General features: G+C 46.5%; 2 long non-coding RNA genes across 2 annotated transcripts; one reads left to right on the top strand and one right to left on the bottom strand.

Moving 5' to 3' along the window:
* Window positions 1–3364: 3364 nt before the first annotated feature.
* Window positions 3365–4285, bottom strand: LOC135292670 (uncharacterized). The gene is made up of 3 exons (XR_010354891.1): window positions 4142–4285; window positions 3888–4029; window positions 3365–3571 (listed from the first exon to the last, which is right to left on the bottom strand). It is a non-coding gene; the product is annotated as an uncharacterized LOC135292670 (long non-coding RNA).
* A 5674-nt stretch (window positions 4286–9959) lies between these two features.
* Window positions 9960–12608, top strand: LOC135292739 (uncharacterized). The gene is made up of 3 exons (XR_010354910.1): window positions 9960–9998; window positions 11191–11308; window positions 12275–12608. It is a non-coding gene; the product is annotated as an uncharacterized LOC135292739 (long non-coding RNA).
* Window positions 12609–19680: the final 7072 nt, after the last annotated feature.

Genomic DNA, 19680 nt, shown 5'->3' with positions numbered 1-19680 from the left:
CATGGATTGTTCCTCAACCTAAGCAAAATGTTTGGAAGATGCTCGCTGGCGCCCTCGGCAGAGATCATTTGTGCCTCACCGCCACCTCGGCAGCAGACCCCTTGTCGACCTGCCTTGTGGGGATCCCACTTCCTCCAAAGGAGTTTCCCGAGCCCCTTTACTCCCTCCTTAAACCCCTTTCCCAAAATAAAGTTTTCCGTCCCTCTAGTCCCAATCCCAATTTAATCTGGAGGAGGCTAATGTCCAAATTGAACATATCTAAATCTGACCCCACCGAATTTAAATTGCTCGGCTCCGCATCAGCAAATTTGTGTGTTCAATTTTTCCCTTTCCATGACCGCGACGAAAAATCTTTTACACCGATCATAGAACCAAATCAAAACTACGCAGCAGGAAATTGGTGTTCTGTTACCTCCCATATTACCATCGCCCTCTCCTTTGAAGATAAACCCAGATCCCTTCCCAACGGTATATTTTTCATTTGCGGAGACCAAACATGGGCAGGCATCCCCCCTCGCCTTCTAGGAGGCCCGTGTACATTTGGACGGCTGACGCTGTTTGCTCCAAACAATTCCCAAATTAAAGATTGGAAACAGAAAATTGTCCCACACAATTCGGCCCGTGTAGCAAGAGATCTTAAAGATTTAAATGAACAGTGCGACTCCAATATTGTTCATTGGTCAAAGACAGAAGGTGTCGCATGGACAGTGTTTCTCCCGTGGGTGTCTATTGCGAAGTCTCTAGGTGAATTAGCCCACCTAGAGTGTTGGGTAGCCAAACAAGCCAATTTTACCTCAGCCGCTCTAAGTAACCTCCTAGCAGACGAGGAAATAACAAGGCAGGCGACTCTCCAAAACCGGGCAGCAATAGATTTTCTATTGCTGCTCCATGATCACCGGTGTGAAGAGTTCGAAGGGCTCTGCTGCCTCAATTTATCATCCAAAGCCGGGGACGCCAGAAGATCTATTGACCAAATGAAGGGAATGATCAGCGACATTAAGAAGAAAACATCAGACTGGCTGGGAGACATCTTTACGGGATGGGGTCTCTCGGGCTGGGTAGTCTCTATTTTGAAAACTGTTGTTTTAGTCCTTTTCATTTTACTGGTCATTTCAATTGCAATTTCTGTCGTTTGGAGAATTCTTAGAGGGCTTATCGTTAAGTCGATGTCTGCTGTGGAAGTGAATCGAGTGGTAGTCGAAGAACAGATTATGGACGGAAGTCAAGAAGAAGAAGGCACCGAAGAAGACGAGCAATTAAAAGACAACCCCTGGTCAGATGAATCCTCAGAAGATGGTTTTTAAGTTACCCCACTCCTCCTTTTTTTAAACAAAGAAGGGGGAGATGTTGGGGTGCATTAGTTTTAAGTTGGTTTATTCCTGTACCCCCCATTCCTGTTTATGGTTTTGTCCGGGCTCTCTCTCTCTCCCTCTTCTGAATTGTCCCGTCAGTTTACACTCTTATCTTTCCTAAATTCCTCCCTGACTGTCTGTCTGTTATTCATGGTCCTTGCCCACTCATCCAGAACATTCTGACCTGGACATTGAATGATTGGACTAGAGGTCAGGGTTCAACCCCTAATTTATTTACACTGGACATCCAAGCTGTTTGTTATGAGTTATTCCCTCCTCTCAAAATTTTAGATTGGTCGCTGTGTTCTAGTTATAAGACCTTGCCGGACAAGCTTTTTTGTCCGCGCCCGACGCACCATCAATAAAACACCTCCTTTTTCCCTATCGGCGCGGTCCAAGCCATTTCTCCTGCGGCACGCAGCCCAGCTTCTCTCCTCACGGCTCTGGGGGTTTCTCGCCCTTCTGAAAGCATTCCGCCTTAAATACTCTTCCTAGGAAGTCTCCTAGCGGGAGAGTGCCCTTCCCCCCTCACTGCTGCTGGCGGTGCTGGCCTGTGCAGCCGGGCGAGTCAGAGACCAAGAGGTCAGCAGTAGCCGCTGCAACCAGACATTTCTAAAAAAGCAAACAAAATCCTCAAACCAAATCAGACAAAAACCCATACAAACAAACAAACCCACGCAAACCAGTCCAACAAATAGATCAAAAACCCCAAATAAAACTACAGGGAATGAGGAGTTAGGATTAATTTTGAGGATAGCACAGCAGGCAAATGGCTGCTTGCCACAGGATCACCATCAAAAGCCACATAGAACAGCTGCTCCAAAATATACCCAACAGGAGAAAAAGAAAAAGTGATCTATGGCAACTTTGGGGGCAGCTCCACATTCAGGTGAAGAATGAGCACGCAGTGGTACAGATCCAGCATTGCCCACCCTCCAGGCTGCTCTTTGCTCCTGATGAAAGACCCTTGCAGGACTGTGGCCCCTCTCAGTGCAGTGTCAGTCACTGCCAGAGCTCTCAGCTGAGCCACTGGCATTTGCAGAGTGACATCCAGCCGCAATCCTACTGCCTGCTGAGCACCTGTGGAAGATCCTGAGCCTAAATCTTCATGCCTAGGACCACAAAACAGCTCAGGATTTCTCTGAACTGGTTTTCAGGGGGGTTTCCATATCCCCGTGAGATCTGTTCATCCCTCAACACGTATGACTTGATGTACAATGATGCATTTGGGTTCCTTCCTTCCTCCTGTGTGCCAGTGAGAAACCATCCCATGGGAATGGAGGATGTTGTGTGCAGGGCAATGTATTCCTGGCTTGCCATTTTGCTTCACTGTCACTCAGCTGAGCATGGTCCTTATCTAAGAAGGACTTAGAACTTGCAACAAGTGATAAATTAACCTGCTCCACTCTCCTTAGCATGGGTGTGATGAGTGTTAAGGAAAGCAGCGAGCGCTTGCCAGGATGGGAGCTTGTTCTTTGCCAGGGAGGAGGGAGAAAATCTTGCTTGGAGTAAATAAAGCAACTCTGCATCCCCAGGAAGAGAAGCAATTCAATATGTGAGTGCTGCATGGACTGATTTGCACAAGGATTGTCTACTATGCAGCAATGTTCCCCATAAACCATGCTTCTCCTGACCTTTATTTTTCTGGGTTTCCACCACATGCTAGAAGAGACTCTCAATGAAAAAAAGCAAAACACCCTGTGGGGAGACGTTTTTTCCTTTCTTCAGGCTGCCTCTTTCTTTTGTTCCCTCCAGAGCTCTCACTTCATTTCTGCTGTTGTTTGGAGCACGTGCTTCCCTCTTTCCTGATCCCCTGGGCTTCTTTTGGCTCTGGGTGTCATGGACACTCTTAATTGTGGATTTTTTCCCCTTCATCTACTTCTGACCTCCAGCCCTGGGAACCTGGAGCAAGTGGAAACTACAACTTTGCTAAATGCGGCCTGTGCCTGAAGCAAATACAAGGAGAACTGGGGTGTGAAAAATAAAATTTGTTTATTACAGAAAAACAACAGCAAAAATACAGAACATGTTTACATTTTAAGAATATATGTAACAACAAAAATCGATAGAACATATATACAGAAAAACCTACCTAACAAAACTATGGGAAACGTATTTACAGAAGTCAAAAATTGCCCTACAATCTATATTCTAAAGAAAAACAACAAACTGAAGAACATATATACAAAAGGGTGGTGTCTCTGTGGTGTCCATCGCACCTGGAAGAAAAGCAAATGCCACAGTCACTCCAGTCAGGCACAGAGGGCTCTTGCATGTGCCCCTAGGCTGGCACAGCTGGCCCAGCAGCAGGACTCTGCTAGCAGAACTGAGCCTGGCTGGGTCTGGCATGGAGCTTGTGTGGAGCAAAGCAGGCACAGGACAGCCTGTGGATGGCCACCAGAATCCAGTGCCCTGGCTACAATGTCCCTGAGCAGGGAGCACCCAGCCCAGCCCCAGCCTGGCAGCAGGAGACCCACTCTGCCTGTCCTGCTGCTGGCATTGCTCTTCATGCCAAGACCATGGCCTCTTCCTCACCTTTTTAATCAATGTCCATGTCCTCAATGGACTCGTCCATATCAACCTCCATCTCTTCTTCCACCTCCACATCCACCTCCATCTCCTCCTCCATATCAATCTTGGCATCTACCTCCATCTCCTCCTCTCTGTCTGGGACAGCCTGCAGAGGTAGCAAAACCTCAGAGTGGGGTCCCTGTCCCACTCCATCCCCACAGAGCTCCAGCCCACCCGGGCAGGTGGGGAGTGTCCACCTCCATGGAATGGCACCATACCTTCCTCAGGACAAATGGGAACATCCTGCAGGGCTGGATGACAAAATCCAGGCACTCAGGATCTTTCAGGAGCGATGGGGTTATCAGGGGGCAGGTGACAAGCAGAGTGGGCAGGAGCAGGGTGAAGAGTGTGCAAACACAACGGCCAAGGGTTGTGTTGTGCCCTTTGCTGGGTGCTGGACGTTCCAGCTGGAGCGTGGGCTGTGACATCACAGTTCCCAGGCTCCATCTGAAGTGGACAGTGGAGACCATGGAATGATGGAGTCCCTGAACGGTTGGGCTTGCAAGGGAGCCTGAAGAACAACATCTTGTTCCCAGCTGAGCAGTCTTCCCCCAGAGCGTGCTGCTCAGAGCCCTGTTGCCAAGGATGGGGCATGCACAGCCTCTGTGCACAGCCTGGGCCAGTGCCCCACCACCCGCAGTGGAAAAGAGCAGCTTCCCTAGATGCAGCTTCAATCAACCTGCTGCAGTTGAAAGCCATCCCCCCTTGTCCTGTCAGCACAGGCCCTGCTGAACACTCTGTCCCCTTCTTTCCTGCGGGACCCTTCCAGTCCTGCAGAGCCACAGGGAGGCCTCCCAGTGTCTCCTGTTTCCAGGCTGAGCATCCCCAGCCCCACTTGCCCAGCAGTCAGTCACATCAGGGCCAGTCAAGGCTGCAGGGTAGCAAATAGCATCAGGAACTGAGAGATGCAAGCTTTAGACCCACGTTTGCCTCTAAATGTACAAAATTAATAACAGTGGAGAGGAAGATGGTGGGACACTGGTTCTCTTCTAACTGGTGATTTTTTGTTTCTTCTTTTCTGTCATGCTGACCCAGGTTTTTCTGTTTGAAAGGAAGCTTGGCACAATGTCCATTGTCTTCTCCATTTGTGAAACACCAAGCAGATTCTGGGCAGGCTGATATGCAGAGCAAAACCTGAAAATATACTAGTGATCCTGAGCCTGGGGGATGCAGCTAAACCCAGCCCAAAGGAATTTCTGCAAATTCAAGCCTGCTTTACATTTTCTTGAGTTTGGAAAACTTCACCAGTCATTTCTAAAAAAGCAAACAAAATCCTCAAACCAAATCAGACAAAAACCCATGCAAACAAACAAACCCACGCAAACCAGTCCAACAAATAGATCAAAAACCTCAAATAAAACTACAGGGAATGAGGAGTTAGTATTAGTTGTGAGGATAGCACAGCAGGCAAATGGCTGCTTGCCACAGGATCACCATCAAAAGCCACATAGAACAGCTGCTCCAAAATATACCCAACAGGAGAAAAAGAAAAAGTGATGCATGGCAACTTTGGGGGCAGCTCCACATTCAGGTGAAGGATGAGCACGCAGTGGTACAGATCCAGCATTGCCCACCCTCCAGGCTGCTCTTTGCTCCTGATGAAAGACCCTTGCAGGACTGTGGCCCCTCTCAGTGCAGTGTCAGTCACTGCCAGAGCTCTCAGCTGAGCCACTGGCATTTCCAGAGTGACATCCAGCCGCAATCCTACTGCCTGCTGAGCATCTGTGGAAGATCCTGAGCATCTTCATGCCTAGGACTGCCGCTTCCCGGCTAGCTGATGACAAGAGAGGGGGTGGCAGGTTCCCCCTGGAGCTCCGTTGAATCCCAGTTGTCAATTGTTTTGGTGCAATATAGAACTCAGGCAGTGCACACGGGTCCCAGGGAAACTTTATTTGATGGTAAACTTCCCCTTTTCCTCTCCTGAGACCCCGATCAAAGGGCAAACAAAGACTTCTATGCGGGGGGAGGTCAGGGGTAGGCACAACTTTCAACAAATCAGGAGAGTTGGGAGTAAAAATCCTAGGCAGGGATAACAGCAGTGAACCAATAACATTCCAAAGGAGGAAAAGCGGTTTCAATAAGCGGCTAAAATTTGGAGAAATAGAAACTAGAAACTAATTGACGAAATAACTGGGAAAAGGCGGAAACAAAAGGAAAACAGCACCAAGGAAAACCACCAAATCACAAATCAAACCATAAACCTACTAATAAACCAAAAAGCACAATACAACATCTGCCCGTTCTTAAATACAAAAAGGACATTAAAGTTTATCTAAAAGAACAAAAGGTATTAGTGTAATAAATCATAAAATTTTACAAACGTAAAATAAAACTAATTATAATTTAAAAATTTTTCAAAAACTCAAATAATTTTGGATATGTCTAATTTAGCTTATACTTGTCTTGTTTTTCACTGATTATGTATTTTAACTATCATTTTATTCATGTCTTCAATCACTGCAAAACAATATCGTAATTTTTGAATAATTAGCTGGTAAAAATTGGGCTCAAAAGGTAATTAAAAAATTGTTTTAAATTGTCAAACAAAAACTCAAAAGTGACAAACTTAAAAAGAATTTAACATTTCATAGAAAGCTTACCATTTCATAAAAGGATGTTCCATAGAAAGATGTTTCATCGTTTCCCAGAGTTCAATGTGTAAAACAAACAAATTTATTTCATGTTAAATAAATATAAATTTTCTTTTCATTTTGACTCAAAACTTATGATTTAAAACTTGAAGGTATGGTATTAAATTGATTAAATACCCATTGGCTCCTGGTTACTAATTTTTTAACAATTTAACATTTCTTTTATTAATACAAGTACAATTTATTTCATAATACAAAGCAAAGCAATGAGATGTTCTTCACATCAATTTGGCTGATCTTCTTCTCTGTTTCAAAACTTCAGTTATCTTGTTCTTCTGTTGGGAAACTCAAGTTTGAAGGTTTTCTCTCTTCAAGGAAATTCAGTTCAGAAAATGGTCATGATCAAATGTAGCATAGTAGACTTCGGTGTAGTTATAACATTCTTCTTTCCATAACATACAACTGAACAACGGGGTTAGTTTTCCAAAATTATTTCAAATATGACAAACAACTCATTTTTTTAAAAACCATACAAAAACATATGTTCAAAATAAAACCACTTAATTCTTCAAAACTGAAAACCTGTACAGTAATTGAACTTTTATAAATTTAATCAAATGAATAATCGTTTACTTCTGTAAAAAAAAAACTGCTTAAAAACCTTTAAAAAGGTATTTTGCATTTTCAAATCACATTAACAACTTTTCAAATTAACAAACTAATTATTATTAAAACTCAATTTTTATAAAACCTCTAATTAATTTAAAGCAAAAACTTTCAGTTCACCCTTTAATATCATCACTTTATGGCCTTTGCAGGGCCCTTTGCAAAAAGGCAATACCCAGGGTTTAAAGGATAATTCTATAATTGAATTTTTAAACTTGTCAATTTTGTAAAAATATAAACGGAATTAAAATTTGTGCTTTTGCCAATATATAGTAATATAAAATTAAAAGGAACATTGGGTAAGGTTTGACTAGGAAACTGGACAGGGAAACTTGAGCAGCACTTCTTAGAGTTAAAAATTAAAATACTTTAATTATTAAAAATATATAAAGTTGCATAAAAATAACAAAACCTTCTAAATTGTTCTTTTGGTTCTCTGCTTACTTATTGTTTCTTGCAATCACTAAAATTCACAACTCTATAATTTGAAAATTTCTTACAAGGGTTTTTTAAAATCCTAAATTATTTAAAAGGTCTTTTATAAAAATTAAATGCTAATTCAATCTGAATTTCACAGAAGGTGTTGTAAAGCAATTGCTGGCTGCTCAAGTGATTAGGGTTATGTGAGGGGATGGATCCGGGCACTGCTGCCCTGTGGGGGAAAGCAAGACTGCGATTACCAGATCGGGTTTCCAATTCTCCCTCTTCCCCGCAGGGCTCCCCTCCCGAGGGGAGGGGGCTCTCAAGGAGAGCGGTTTCTGGGCAGGGGCCGGGTTGGGGTCCTCGTCCCCAGAGGCGGAACTGGGAGAAGGAGCAGACATTGCTTCAGACCCACGCCTCCCCCTCAGCAGGAACGGGCTGACACCTTCCCCGTGGAATGTGGCCCCACAGGGGAGGATGGGCTGCCGGAGAGATTCAGGAGCGGAAAAGAAGGCAGGGGGGAAAGCGTGTCTAAGGTGGAGTGGCCATCCTCCATCTCAGACAAAGAGCGGGGTGGGGGGCCTGACTCGCTGCAGTTCCCCAGTGAGGCCTGGACAGCGAGCGGCCGGGCGCTCGGAGCAGTGCGGCCAGCCAGCTCCCAGGGAGGTGGGGCGGGGAAGGGTTGTTTTGGAAAGTCTGAGGGACAAGGGAACAGGGGAATTCCAGTGTGCTGCTGACCTGTGAAAATCTTTTGTCTTGCTCCTGTCCTTCTTAGAAGGACAAGAGGAGGACCTTCTGATGAGGTGGGAGAGGGAAACGTGCCAGAGATAAAGATCCTCACAGGCCTGGCCACGGGCCCTTGAGAAAATTCCACCCGCCAGGAATAGAAAAAAGAAAAAAGAGAAAAACCCCCGCTGTGGCACAGCTCACCCACTGGTGCCGGGCCTCTGGCCGATTTTTCCTGGGAGACGAGACATCCGTCCAGCCAGCCCTCTTCTGCCGGATGAGTGACGCTGGTTGACCACCACGGCAGTTCCACTTCTCATCAGGGTGTGCTGAAACTGATGTTCTGATCGCTGACAGACTGGGGACTTTCTCTTTCTTGGCTTGCTGCCTCCAGGGACTTGGGTGTTCCTGGTGCTCCAAAGCCTGTTCCCAAGACTGAGGGCGCGGCCACTGTGGGTCCCTGGTGTGCTTGTCCCAGTGCACACACCTTGCCTTGCTGCAGGAGCCCAGCAGCTTTTTTCCGCTGTCTGCGCAAAGTCCTGACTCAGTCGAGTCTTCTGCAAGCTTTCTTTCTCCGCTTCTGAGTGAGAAGGAAGGGCGGAGAAAGTCCATAGAACCATAAAATTCACCGATGGGCTCTTCTTAGAGTCATAAAAGGAGCTCGTAAATGATCTTATCTTGCCCCACGTTGGGAGCGCGAAACTGCCGCTTCCCGGCTAGCTGATGACAAGAGGGGGGTGGTGGCAGGCTCCCCCTGGAGCTCCGTTGAATCCCAGTTTTCAATTGTTTCAGCACAATATAAAACACAGGCAGCGCACACGGGTCCCAGGGAAACTTTATTTGATGGTAAACTTCCCCTTTTCCTCTCCTGAGACCCCGATCAAGGGGCGAACAAAGACTTTTAAGTGTGGGCAGGTCTCAGGGGAAGGTGCAACTTTCAACAAATCAGGAGAGTTGGGAGTAAAAATGCTAGGCGGAGATAACAGCAGTGAAACAATAACATTCCAAGGGAGGAAAAGGGGTTTCAATAAATGGCTAAAGTTTGGAGAAATAGAAACTAGAAACTAGCTGACGAAATAACTGGGAAAAGGCGGAAACAAAAGGAAAACAGCACCAAGGAAAGCCACCAAATCACAAATCAAACCATAAACCTACTAATAAAACAAAAAGCACAATACAACATTCTGGGAACTCAGTGACTTCATTCTCTGATCAACCTCATTTCTTTCCTCTTGTCACCTATTTCTGCCCTCCTGCAGCCTATTAGTTCTCAGAATCACAGAACTGTAGAATATGGCCAGTTGGAAGGGGCCCTTCAGGATCATCAGGATCATTGCACAGAGTAGCCCAATGCTAACTTTGTGTTTATCTGAGGACAGAACCTTCTGCAGGTGTCGGCAGCTGCAGGGAGAAGCCAGGCCCCCTTCCCCCAGCAAGGACAGGGAGCAGGCTCTGGCCAAGGCCTGTGCTGCTGCTGCTCCTTCTCCCCGTGCCCCAGGGTTTGCTCTCTCCTTCCCAGGAGCCGCTACGCCCAGGTGCGGAAGTGTGCGGCCCAACTCCTCCTGTCCCTGATGCAGAAATTGGGAGTCACGAAGCTGGCAGGCACAGCCAGGGCTGAGAGGCTGGCACAGGTAGCAGGGACGCTTGCTCAGGACTGTCACCAGGACACAAGGTAATGATCTTCATTTCACTTCCTGAAACAGGAAAACCGTTTTGTGTTTGGCTTTAAAGGTAAAACCAGAAAAGTGTGGAAACTCAAGGCAATAATAAGTGACCTCACTGTGTGGATAAGGGTCATAGAATCACAGAATATGCCCAGTTAGAAGGCACCTATCAGGGTCATCCAGTCCAGCTCCCAGCCGTGTGCAGGGCACCCAAGAGTCACTCCATGTGCCTGAGAGCATTGTCCAAATGCTTCTCGAGTTCAGTCAGACTTGGTGCTGTGACCACTGCTCTGGAATGCCTGGGGAAATGACTGTACTGGGTAACCTGAGGCTGGCCAGCAAGGAGCATTGCCAACTTCCTGTGACTTGAAGGATTCTTTACTGAGATCAAAAGAGCTCAGATTAGCCAGTCCAACAGTTCTGATTGGCCTTAGGTGCAAAACACAAAGCCAAAGTGTTGGCTAATATTCATCACTGAAGGATCCCAAACATCTGCTTCTCATTAACTTAAGACATTCCTAGAAATATTTCAGGGGGTCTTTAGACAATATATTCACTCTTTCTAAAACCCCTTCTGCACATTTCTAGAATGCTGTTATCTGTGGCTCAATGACCTCCAAATTTCTTCTTGAAGAAAACTGTGGTTTCCTGGTGGCAAAATCAACTCAAACCACCAAAATCCCCTTACTTTGATGATGAAATTCCCATTAATAGCTGCCAAGAACACCAGTGCAACTAGCTACCCCTGTGCATACATATAGTATAGAATAATCAATAGGATGCAGGAGGTGTTTTGTCCTGGCTTCCCTGCCAGTTAAAGAAAGGCAAATTTTTGTGCAATGGCAGCAAGACACTGCTAATAGGCTCTGACAACAAAGCAGATGTGTTTTGCTTATTCCCTGGGAACACCCACAGTGTCAGAGTGAAATGGTATTTTTCTGTGGCCCCACATTCTCCTCTTGCCTCTTGTGTTCAGCTGACAGCACTGTGCAGTGTCAAGTGGAGGTAAATCTCCCTCTTTGCTGAGTAGGTAATGCCTTCTCATGCAAGGGTTGCACCTGATGAGTTTAAGGTGTCAGCCTCTTCTGTTAACACTCTTCCTTTCTTCACTTTTCTTTCCTTCCTGCCTGCCTTCCTTTCTGCCTCCCTCCCTCCCTTCCTGTCTTCCTTTCTCCTGCCCTTCCTTCTATCCTTCCTCAGGCATTATGGACAGGAGATGGTGAAGATGTTGCTGAGCCATCAAAAATTTAAAATGCTTCTGGAACAATCTCTTTCCACACGTGACCTGGAAGATATTCTGACAAGAATTAAGAAGGAAGTAAGTGCTTGACAGGAGAAATGTCTCCTTTGTGCAAGTATTGCCACTGCTTACATTAGGTCAAGCATACCCAATGTATCTTTATCTCATTCCTCTTCTGCTGAATCATTTTGCTCCTGGGAATGAGCTGTTAATCCTCAGCCTGTTCATCTGCAGGCCGCAAAGAAACTGCTATTATTAGGGAATAAGTGGGGTTTTGAATACTTTGAAAATGGGTCACAAAGAGGAAAAGGAAAGAGGAGAAAATGGGTTTACATTTAAGGGTAAGCCCCCACCACGTTCTCCCTGCTCTGCCCCCAGTAAAGCAATTAAGTGAGAATTGAACATAAGAGAGCCTGAAGATAACAGAGTCTTTGCAAAAGACATGGAAGCAGTAGTACCAAGAAAATTTCCAAATAGACAAAAGATGTCCAAGTCAATCCTAGTTACTACAATTACTGTCCGTCTTTTGGGAATACTGCCCTGCTGTCAAGCCCTGTGGAGCTGGAAGAAGCTTGGTGAATTCAGCAGCATCCAGTGAAAAATCCTTTGTTTGTTAGGAGGGGGATTTTATTTTTTTATCAACATTATAGAAGGGAGTGTGCCTTTGTGCAGGCACAGGGAGAGTGAGTGTTGAACGAAATCAACTTCCAACACAATGGGCCAACCCCCACAGAGTCCAACTTTTTCTGCTGCTTCCTTTAAGACCACTCGTTGCCTACCAGTTTGCATTATTCCCATTTATGCTCAGGACTAATGAATTTGGGATTTTAGACTGCTGCTCAGTGTGGTAGCACCCATAACCTGCCTTGGGCTATTGAAAACAAAGAGTTGGCATCACTGAATCTCTGGTCTGTTTATTTCTGTAAGTTAGAAAATGTTTCCCTAGGGCTTGGTAGCAGTGATTCTGGTTCTAACTTGTGTTTTAGACAGGGATTTCCTGTTTTATATCCTAAAGACTGATGGGGTTTCTTTATGTCTCTCTAGGGGATGGAAAACCAGAAGGGTGAACGTCCATCTGTCAAGGAGCCGGTGGAGAAGAGGAACGATGGCTCCAAGAAGCCCCAGGCCACATTGCCTTCTAGCAAACGGTACTGAGCACTTTTGTCAGATGTGACAAAGCCCATGACAAGCTTCACATGCCTCTTCCTCAGGCAAATCTTTCTGGCAGAGATGAACAGTGCCCGAGATTGTTTCCTTTCCCTAGGATAAAAAATGTCTACTTCTGCATTATGCTGAACACAACTTCTCTGGAGGGCTTTCCACAAAAAATGGAGAGACAAAAAGACATCCATTGGTGGCAGCTCAGATGATCCAGTGCAGTGGCAAGGGCAGGGTTGTGGAGGCTAGGAGAGGTCCACTTTTCTGCTGCCTGACTTGGGACAAGTAAATTGAACTAGAGTGGTTTTTTATTTAATCTGAGTGGAGTCTTTTTCAGATGGGTGTTTTGATGAGGAGTTCCAGACTAGAAGCAAGGTGCCATTCCACAAAGATGCAGGTCTCATCCATGTGATTTGGCCTGGCTGAGTCATGGTTTTCTTACCCTCAGACAGTACCAAGTTTGAGTAGGAAGTAGCAAGGCAATTCCTTTGCAACTTTGGTCAACAGGTGTCTCAAGGTGGACTTTTTGTCTTGATATTCCTGTCCTTCATATATGTTGCTCAATGGAAAGCGTGTTTGGTTTATTTCCCCCTGTGCTGCAATCAGCATTTAAGACAGGAATTTGGTCTTTGCTGTCTCTTCATGCCAGTGGCAGAGCTACCTATGCTCCTCTGATAACAGATGGGATTTATTTAGCTCTGTCGTGCTCAGCAGTGGCAGGAACGTGACCACATGCCTCAGTGGCATGGCTCTAGCATCTTTCCATGCTCGAGGAAGAGACAGGTTGATCCAGGAGAATTGTTCCCTGTGGGGTTGTTGAGCTGTGCATCTAGTCTCTAGGGAAGCAAACAAAATGTGAGCATAGTTCTGGGATGTCTGGCTTCTGGTTTTATCTCTATTACTGATTTTCTGGATCCTTCAGATATGCCCCTGTTCATCTGTTCAGATGCATCTGAGCTGCTTTTGCAGATTGCCATGCCTGGTTGTAGAGACACTTCTCCAGAGTGATGAGTTTCCTTATTATAAGGCACACACATCCCATATGAAGAGGCATTTAAACTTGGAAGTAGTGTCTCTCTTTCCCCACAAAGCAATGTAACCCGTGTGCCTTGGAAGCCATCTGAAGATAGATCAGATGCATCTCATCCTTGGTTTTCCTGAGTGAGCACTGGGAGAATGTTCCTTGCAGATTGTCTCCCATAATGATAGTCACAAGGTCCATGTTGTTCTTCCGAGCCTCATGATTTTCTAGCTTGAAATAACATCATGAGGAAAGCTCCTCAGGATGTTTTGCTCACAATTAACTGAAGGCATTGTCACCAACAGGTCCTGATTTGGATTTATTTTCCAGGGTGAAACCTACCTCTGACAGACGCCTCGCACACCGTGCCAAAGCCCAGGTCACGCTGCCTGAAGCTGTGGAAGAAACGGAGCCACTCCAGAAGGTTTACCATCTCCTGGAAGCCAAGGGGTTTCAGACACGCATGGAAGGAGTGGCACTCCTCCTAGACCTGTGCAAAACCAGCCCCCAGCTCATCTCCACTAACATTGTCCAAGTATGTAGGGTGTCTTCATTGTCCCTTTCCTTTAGCCCCTTTCCTAAGGCTGCAGAAGTAAAGTTAATTCAGTGAGTCTTGGCACTCCATCCTGGCTGTTTGGGACAGGCTGGTCCCTCTTACCCAGACAAATTTATACCAGGTTCAGGCTTCAGGACAAGTTTTTTCAGTCCAGCTGCATTTGTCTGGCAGGTGCCCATTGATGCTGTTCATCAGATGATGGCAGCATTTTCTGCTGCTGTAATTGCTGCTGTCTCCTACTGCTAGTTGGGTTAAGTGAAGGGAATCCAGCCACTGAAAGCGTGGCTGTTGTTCTCTAGAGAAATGATGGATTTGCACGGGGAAGAGAAGTATTAGGCTGGGTTGGTTTAAACCCAGTTTTTTGAAAGAATTTTTCTGTAAACTCCATCTTGTCTACTCAGGCACAACTCTGGAACTCATTTCCACTTGTCCCTATTCCTCTTGGTAAAGACAGTGCTCACCCTACTTGGGGACCTTTTGTTCTCTTTGGAAAGGAAGAAAACAGCTAAGGACAGATCCATGTTTTCTCCTCCCAGTAGCTGCTCTTTCCCTTTGTCCAGAATACGGTGCCTGATGCTGTGGCTGTCAAGGGACTGAACCTGCTCTAAAGAGAGCTGTACAGCACATTTCATTTCAGAAGTCTCCCTCTTAGAGAAATGATCTGGATCCTGGAAGAGTTGATCAGAGCCCTGCCCTTCTCCAGACACAGGTTTTGAGACAGACAACATCAAACTTAGATCTTCTCCAGCCATAGTTTTGCCAAAATCATAGCTGCCCTCAGTATTGAGGCAACTGTATAGAAAAATGGGCATTGTAAATATCTGCTTACATACTTGCAAAGCAAAGCTAGCCTTTTGCATTAACAAATGGAATTGATTTAATGATTTCTAGATGGAGAGAAATACAATAGGAACTACTCTGTCCCCAACCAAACCTCTTAAAAACAGAAGAAAATCTTTCAAGCAGCATGAGGTTGCGCTACCATTCCAGTGAGTGGCCCACAGGAAAAGAGTGAAATTGTGCAAGCAAGTGCTGACATGAGAGAGAGGATCATTTTCATCTTTTACCTTGCTGAGTGCTATATCCACTCTTCAAACAAGGACATGTGAATCCAGCTTTCATGTTGCTTGTTCTCTTCACAGATTTTTGATTATTTTGTCCTGAGAATATCTGACAGCCACAAGAAAGTGAAGCAGAAGGCGCTGGACGTGCTGGCTGAAATCATCAGCCTCCTGGAAGATGCCCTGAACCCGGTGATGATCCCTTTGGTGCAGGGAATAACAAAGAACCTGAACTCAAAGGATCCCGGGGTTCATGCCGCAGCTGTGAGCGCACTGGAAGAATCCATTGCTCATCTGGGTAAGGCTGAGCCCTGGCACGGACTCTCCTCACCTGTGCCTCTGTCTCTCCCACACAAGAGAACGCTGAGTGCCTTGGTAGCTGCTGTTGTCTGTGGAAGGCTCCAGCTGGCAGCCACCAGAAGCTGTGCAGCTGCAGTCCTTATGCACCATCCCCAGCAGGCTGGAATGTGCAGCAGCATTGCCCAACAGTCCCAGCAGCCCTTGGCTCTGTGCTGCAGCTCTGAAGAGCAAGTCCTGGACTATAACTTTGCTACAATTCAGAGGGAAAGGGGTTTTGCAGTTTTCTTGGTCCCCATTTGAATTCCCAAATGAACAGCTTTGCTGTTGGCATGCAGGGACACTGGCCCATCAGAGCTTCTGCAGAGCAGCCACCTGGCAGGCTCTACATTATAGGCATTAGCTGCCTATGTTCTACCTTTCTTCTTTCTCTTCTTTTTTCAAAGGGGAACTTATGATTCACCAAGTTAATTTCTTTGTAACAAGCAAGTCTAAATCCAGCTGCAGCGATGCCTTGTTCTACATGTTGTTTTGTGTGGGGCAAGATGGCAATAGCAAAGAACTACATAGGCAAGGGCTGCTCTAAATTCCTTTGCCACATAGACTTATGTCAGCTCTGAAAATTGGAGTGTTGGGGAGGCAGGTGTTCAAGGGGAGTTTCCACTTTCTCCACCTCAGCTGCTCTGTGAAGTCCTGAACTGCCTGACTCAGTGCCTTTCTGTGTGCCAAGGATGGGCTTCTTCCTTTTTGCTCTGGGATGCAAAACCTTTTCACTGCTTCTTACATGTGACTGAACTCCTCTTGAGGTCCCTGATGTGAAATGCTTTAACATAGCTCCCGGTACAGGAGATGAGTTTGGATTTGCAGATGCGAAAGGAGAGCTTTTCTTTTGGAATTTGAAACCCTGCCAAGTAGGCAGGAAGAAAAGTCAATAACAATTCAGAAATCAGCAGAAATTGACTTTCTTTGATAAAATGGGGTTGCCCTGCCCTTTCCCTCCCCACTCTCCTTTCTCCTATGACCTCAGACAAGTGAGCAGAAACATGTGTTTCACTTGTAGATAAAGTATCACTGCTGAAAGAGTTCAGCCACCAATGGAGTCATCTGAGTGGCCAAGCTCTGCTGGATGTCACCGGGAGTATCGCAGGTATGGCCTCCCCTTCTAAGCCAAGAGGTCTCCGAGGGAGTATTTACAGGGAATGCCTGTGAGCAGACAGCAGAGTAGCTCCTCCACACCAGGAGGTGCTGAGCTTGTCCCTCCTGCCCAGCAGCCAAGGCAGGTGTATTTGGCAGGTTTCCCTGGCTGCTGCAGAGCTGTGCAGCACCTGAGCTGGGGCAGCGCTCGGCCTCAGGGCTGAGCCCTCACTGGGGCATCTCAGAACCCACCTGCAGGAAAGGAGGGGCTCAAATACCCCAGCTGGCTCCTCTCTTGGGAGCTCAGGGACATCTGTGATCCTTTAGGGAAAATGGTGGCAAACGCTGTTTCAGGGAATCAGTTTGTTTTGTTCTCACAGAATTCTTGTTTTTCTCTTGGGAAGTTTTGAGGCTGAGCCGTGCAGAGCCTGGGGGTCACAGCTTAGGTCAAAACTCAACACACGTCTTAGAGGCACGGATTTAGTGCAAGGCAGCCTTTGGGGGCACAGGGGCAGAAGCAGAGTGCTGGGGCTCCCTGCCTGTGCTGAAATCCAAGTGGCATTGGAGTGAGCATTTCAGGGTATGCAGTGTCTGCCTGTGTCAGCACTGTCCCAAATGCTACAAATGCAGCTGTAAATGGATTCCTCAGAGGAGCTTGCTATGTCAGCAGTAGCCAAAGAATGGAAAAATTATAATCTCAATATATAGCAGAGAAGACAATTGTTAGCCTTGCTTTAGCTGGGGCTAAATCCACTGCTAATTATGCCAGCATCTTTAAATGCTAAATGTCCCTAAATAACAGGGAATTTAGTTCTGCAGTTCTTTTGATCTCTTTTTCAAATAAAGGAATTAAGCATAAATTAGGACTACTTTAGAAAGAGCAGATGTTCTCTCCGAGATTTAGTAGGAACAGACAGCTGTTCCTCACTTCAATAGTCACCAATGTCTTTAATTACATTTAAACTCAAATGAACTCCCATTTAGAAAGGGGTACCATAACCCTTTCCCTGCTTAGCAGAATTGGTTTGGGGTCTTTCAGGAGCTGTTTCAATGTTGAATGGTTGCATTAAGGTGCTGGTCGATTAACAGCATAGAGAAAATGAAGTCTCTTCCAGCACAGGATAATAAATGGCTACTACATAACATTTTGCCTGATCAGAAAAGAAGAATGGTCTCCAGAGCACTTCAGGTTTTGATCTCCCAGCCAAATCTGCCATGCAAGAAGCCTGTTGGTAGTATCTTTTTGTCTGTGTTTGATATAGTTCAGTTCAGAAAATGAGCAGAGTGCAAATTTCAGAGACAATGTGAGAAAACACTTGTGTTTTGGTTAAATTTCCATCTGCTGTGCAGCATTTTTCTCTCGCTATGCCTCTATTTCAGTGGACATTATAAGAAAAAATGCCATTAACACTGGGAGTGGAAATGCCATTAAAATGTGGAGATGTCCAAATGCCACAGCAATGGAATCTGGGTAATTCTCTAAGACACCCTGAGGTTTCAAACAGCATTTTGTTGGAAGCCTCAAAAGCATTCTGCCAAAGACACCAGCTAGTCACTGGTGTTTCTCATCCAGCTGTCAGGCAACACCCATCTCTGGTGGGCTGGAGTTTTGAAGTGGGTTCTAATGCTGCCCTTTGCTGTGCACCACTGAGCAAAGGGGAGAGCCAGGTTAGACTTCTGGCCCTTGACATCAAAGTTACAAAAATTGAATCATCCCTCTTATTAGAAATCTCTCAATTGCCTCTCTAGGGTGCATTTTCAAATCTTCAGTGTGGGTTTAGACAACTTCTTAGTGGAAATAAAAAGAAATTTGACATTGCAGTCATTGTTCTTGCAGAAACAGATTGTGAAATGCTTTAGGAAGGTACAAAGTCTGCCACAGGGACAAGGTTCTGGATGGAGAAATTAGTCCTGAGGGGTTGGTGGTTCTGTTTCCAGGATGACCAGCTGCATTGCCCGTTTCTGGGTCATGGGGCTCTGTGTGCTGTTTCACTGACCTCAGCCAGAGCAGCTCCCAAGAAGCACAAGCAGAGGCAGATCCCTGTTTGCATTGAGGCTGGTGGGTAAGGAGCTGTGTCTCTCTCCCGGCAGTGCTGGTGGAGTGGGTTCATGCCAGGAGCCCTGCAGTGGTCCAGCGCTGCGCCCTGCCCGTGCTCTGGTCCTGCCTGGAGAACAAGGCGCTGCCTGTGCCAAGCGCCAGCGTCCGCACGGTGCTCACCAAGCTGGCCTGTGCCCTCTGCGAGGTGATGGGCACCCAGCTGAGGAAGTGTGCTGCCAGCAAGCCTCCCCACCTGCGGGAAAACCTCAACAGCCTTTTGGGCTGGTGAAGCCATCGTGTTCTCCAGAAAGCTGACCAAGGGCTGAGTTGGACACCTCCGGATGTGACCTCTTAGCTGTGCCAAAAATGACAAAAGACTAAGGAAGGGCGTGCATCTGCCCCTGCTCTCTCCATTGCCCTTCCTAGTCATGGCGTGTGGGGCCTGAAGCAACTCCAGACTGAGGACAAGGTTAGGGCCAAGCTTGGCTCAGCCTCACACAGAGGTGAGGGGGGAGCTGGGCCGCTCTCTGCTGGGAGGAAGGGTCTTGTGGCAGCCCAGCCAGGCTGTGCACATTGCCAGGGAACAGCTGTGCCCTGCACGTGGCCCTGCAATGAGCTGTGCTGCTGCCAGTGCCCCGTGCAGCTGGAGGGCTGCTCAGCTGTGGGGCAGGGAGAGGAGCAGGAGGGTGCATGTGCAGCTGAGCCATTGCTGGAGAGCACAGGGCTCGGGGCTCCCTGCTGTCCCAGGGCAGCCCAGAGGCCAGGCTGTTCCTGGGGTGCCTCTCTGGAAGTGGATCAGCATTTTGCCCCCGGCCTGCCTCAAGTGTCTGCCAGCAGGACCATGTTTCCCTGTGCAGCTATTGGAAATAATGTCCCATAAAAGATCTTGGCAGGAAATATGTCCCATGAAATATGGTGCTTTGGCTGTGTTAGGTTTGCATTGTGGCCTCTGCTGTACTTTGTGTCTCCACGTTGCAGATCTGACTGCCTACACTCTTACCAACAGGTTTTCTGTGCTGACTTCCCATTATCTCCTACCCACCCATACAGAAGAGCTCTCTTTCCTCCAAGCTCAGGAAGAAGCTGCCGCCTGCATGAAGAGTGTTTCAAGAATAGGATTTATGCCTTAGCCTTCCTAGTTAGAGTTGTACATATGTTCTGATCTTTAAATGTCGTTTTGAATAA

The sequence above is a fragment of the Passer domesticus genome, unplaced genomic scaffold, assembly GCF_036417665.1.
Source record: "Passer domesticus isolate bPasDom1 unplaced genomic scaffold, bPasDom1.hap1 HAP1_SCAFFOLD_44, whole genome shotgun sequence".
Lineage (NCBI taxonomy): Eukaryota > Metazoa > Chordata > Aves > Passeriformes > Passeridae > Passer > Passer domesticus.
This window is presented reverse-complemented; position numbering and strand designations above follow the sequence as displayed.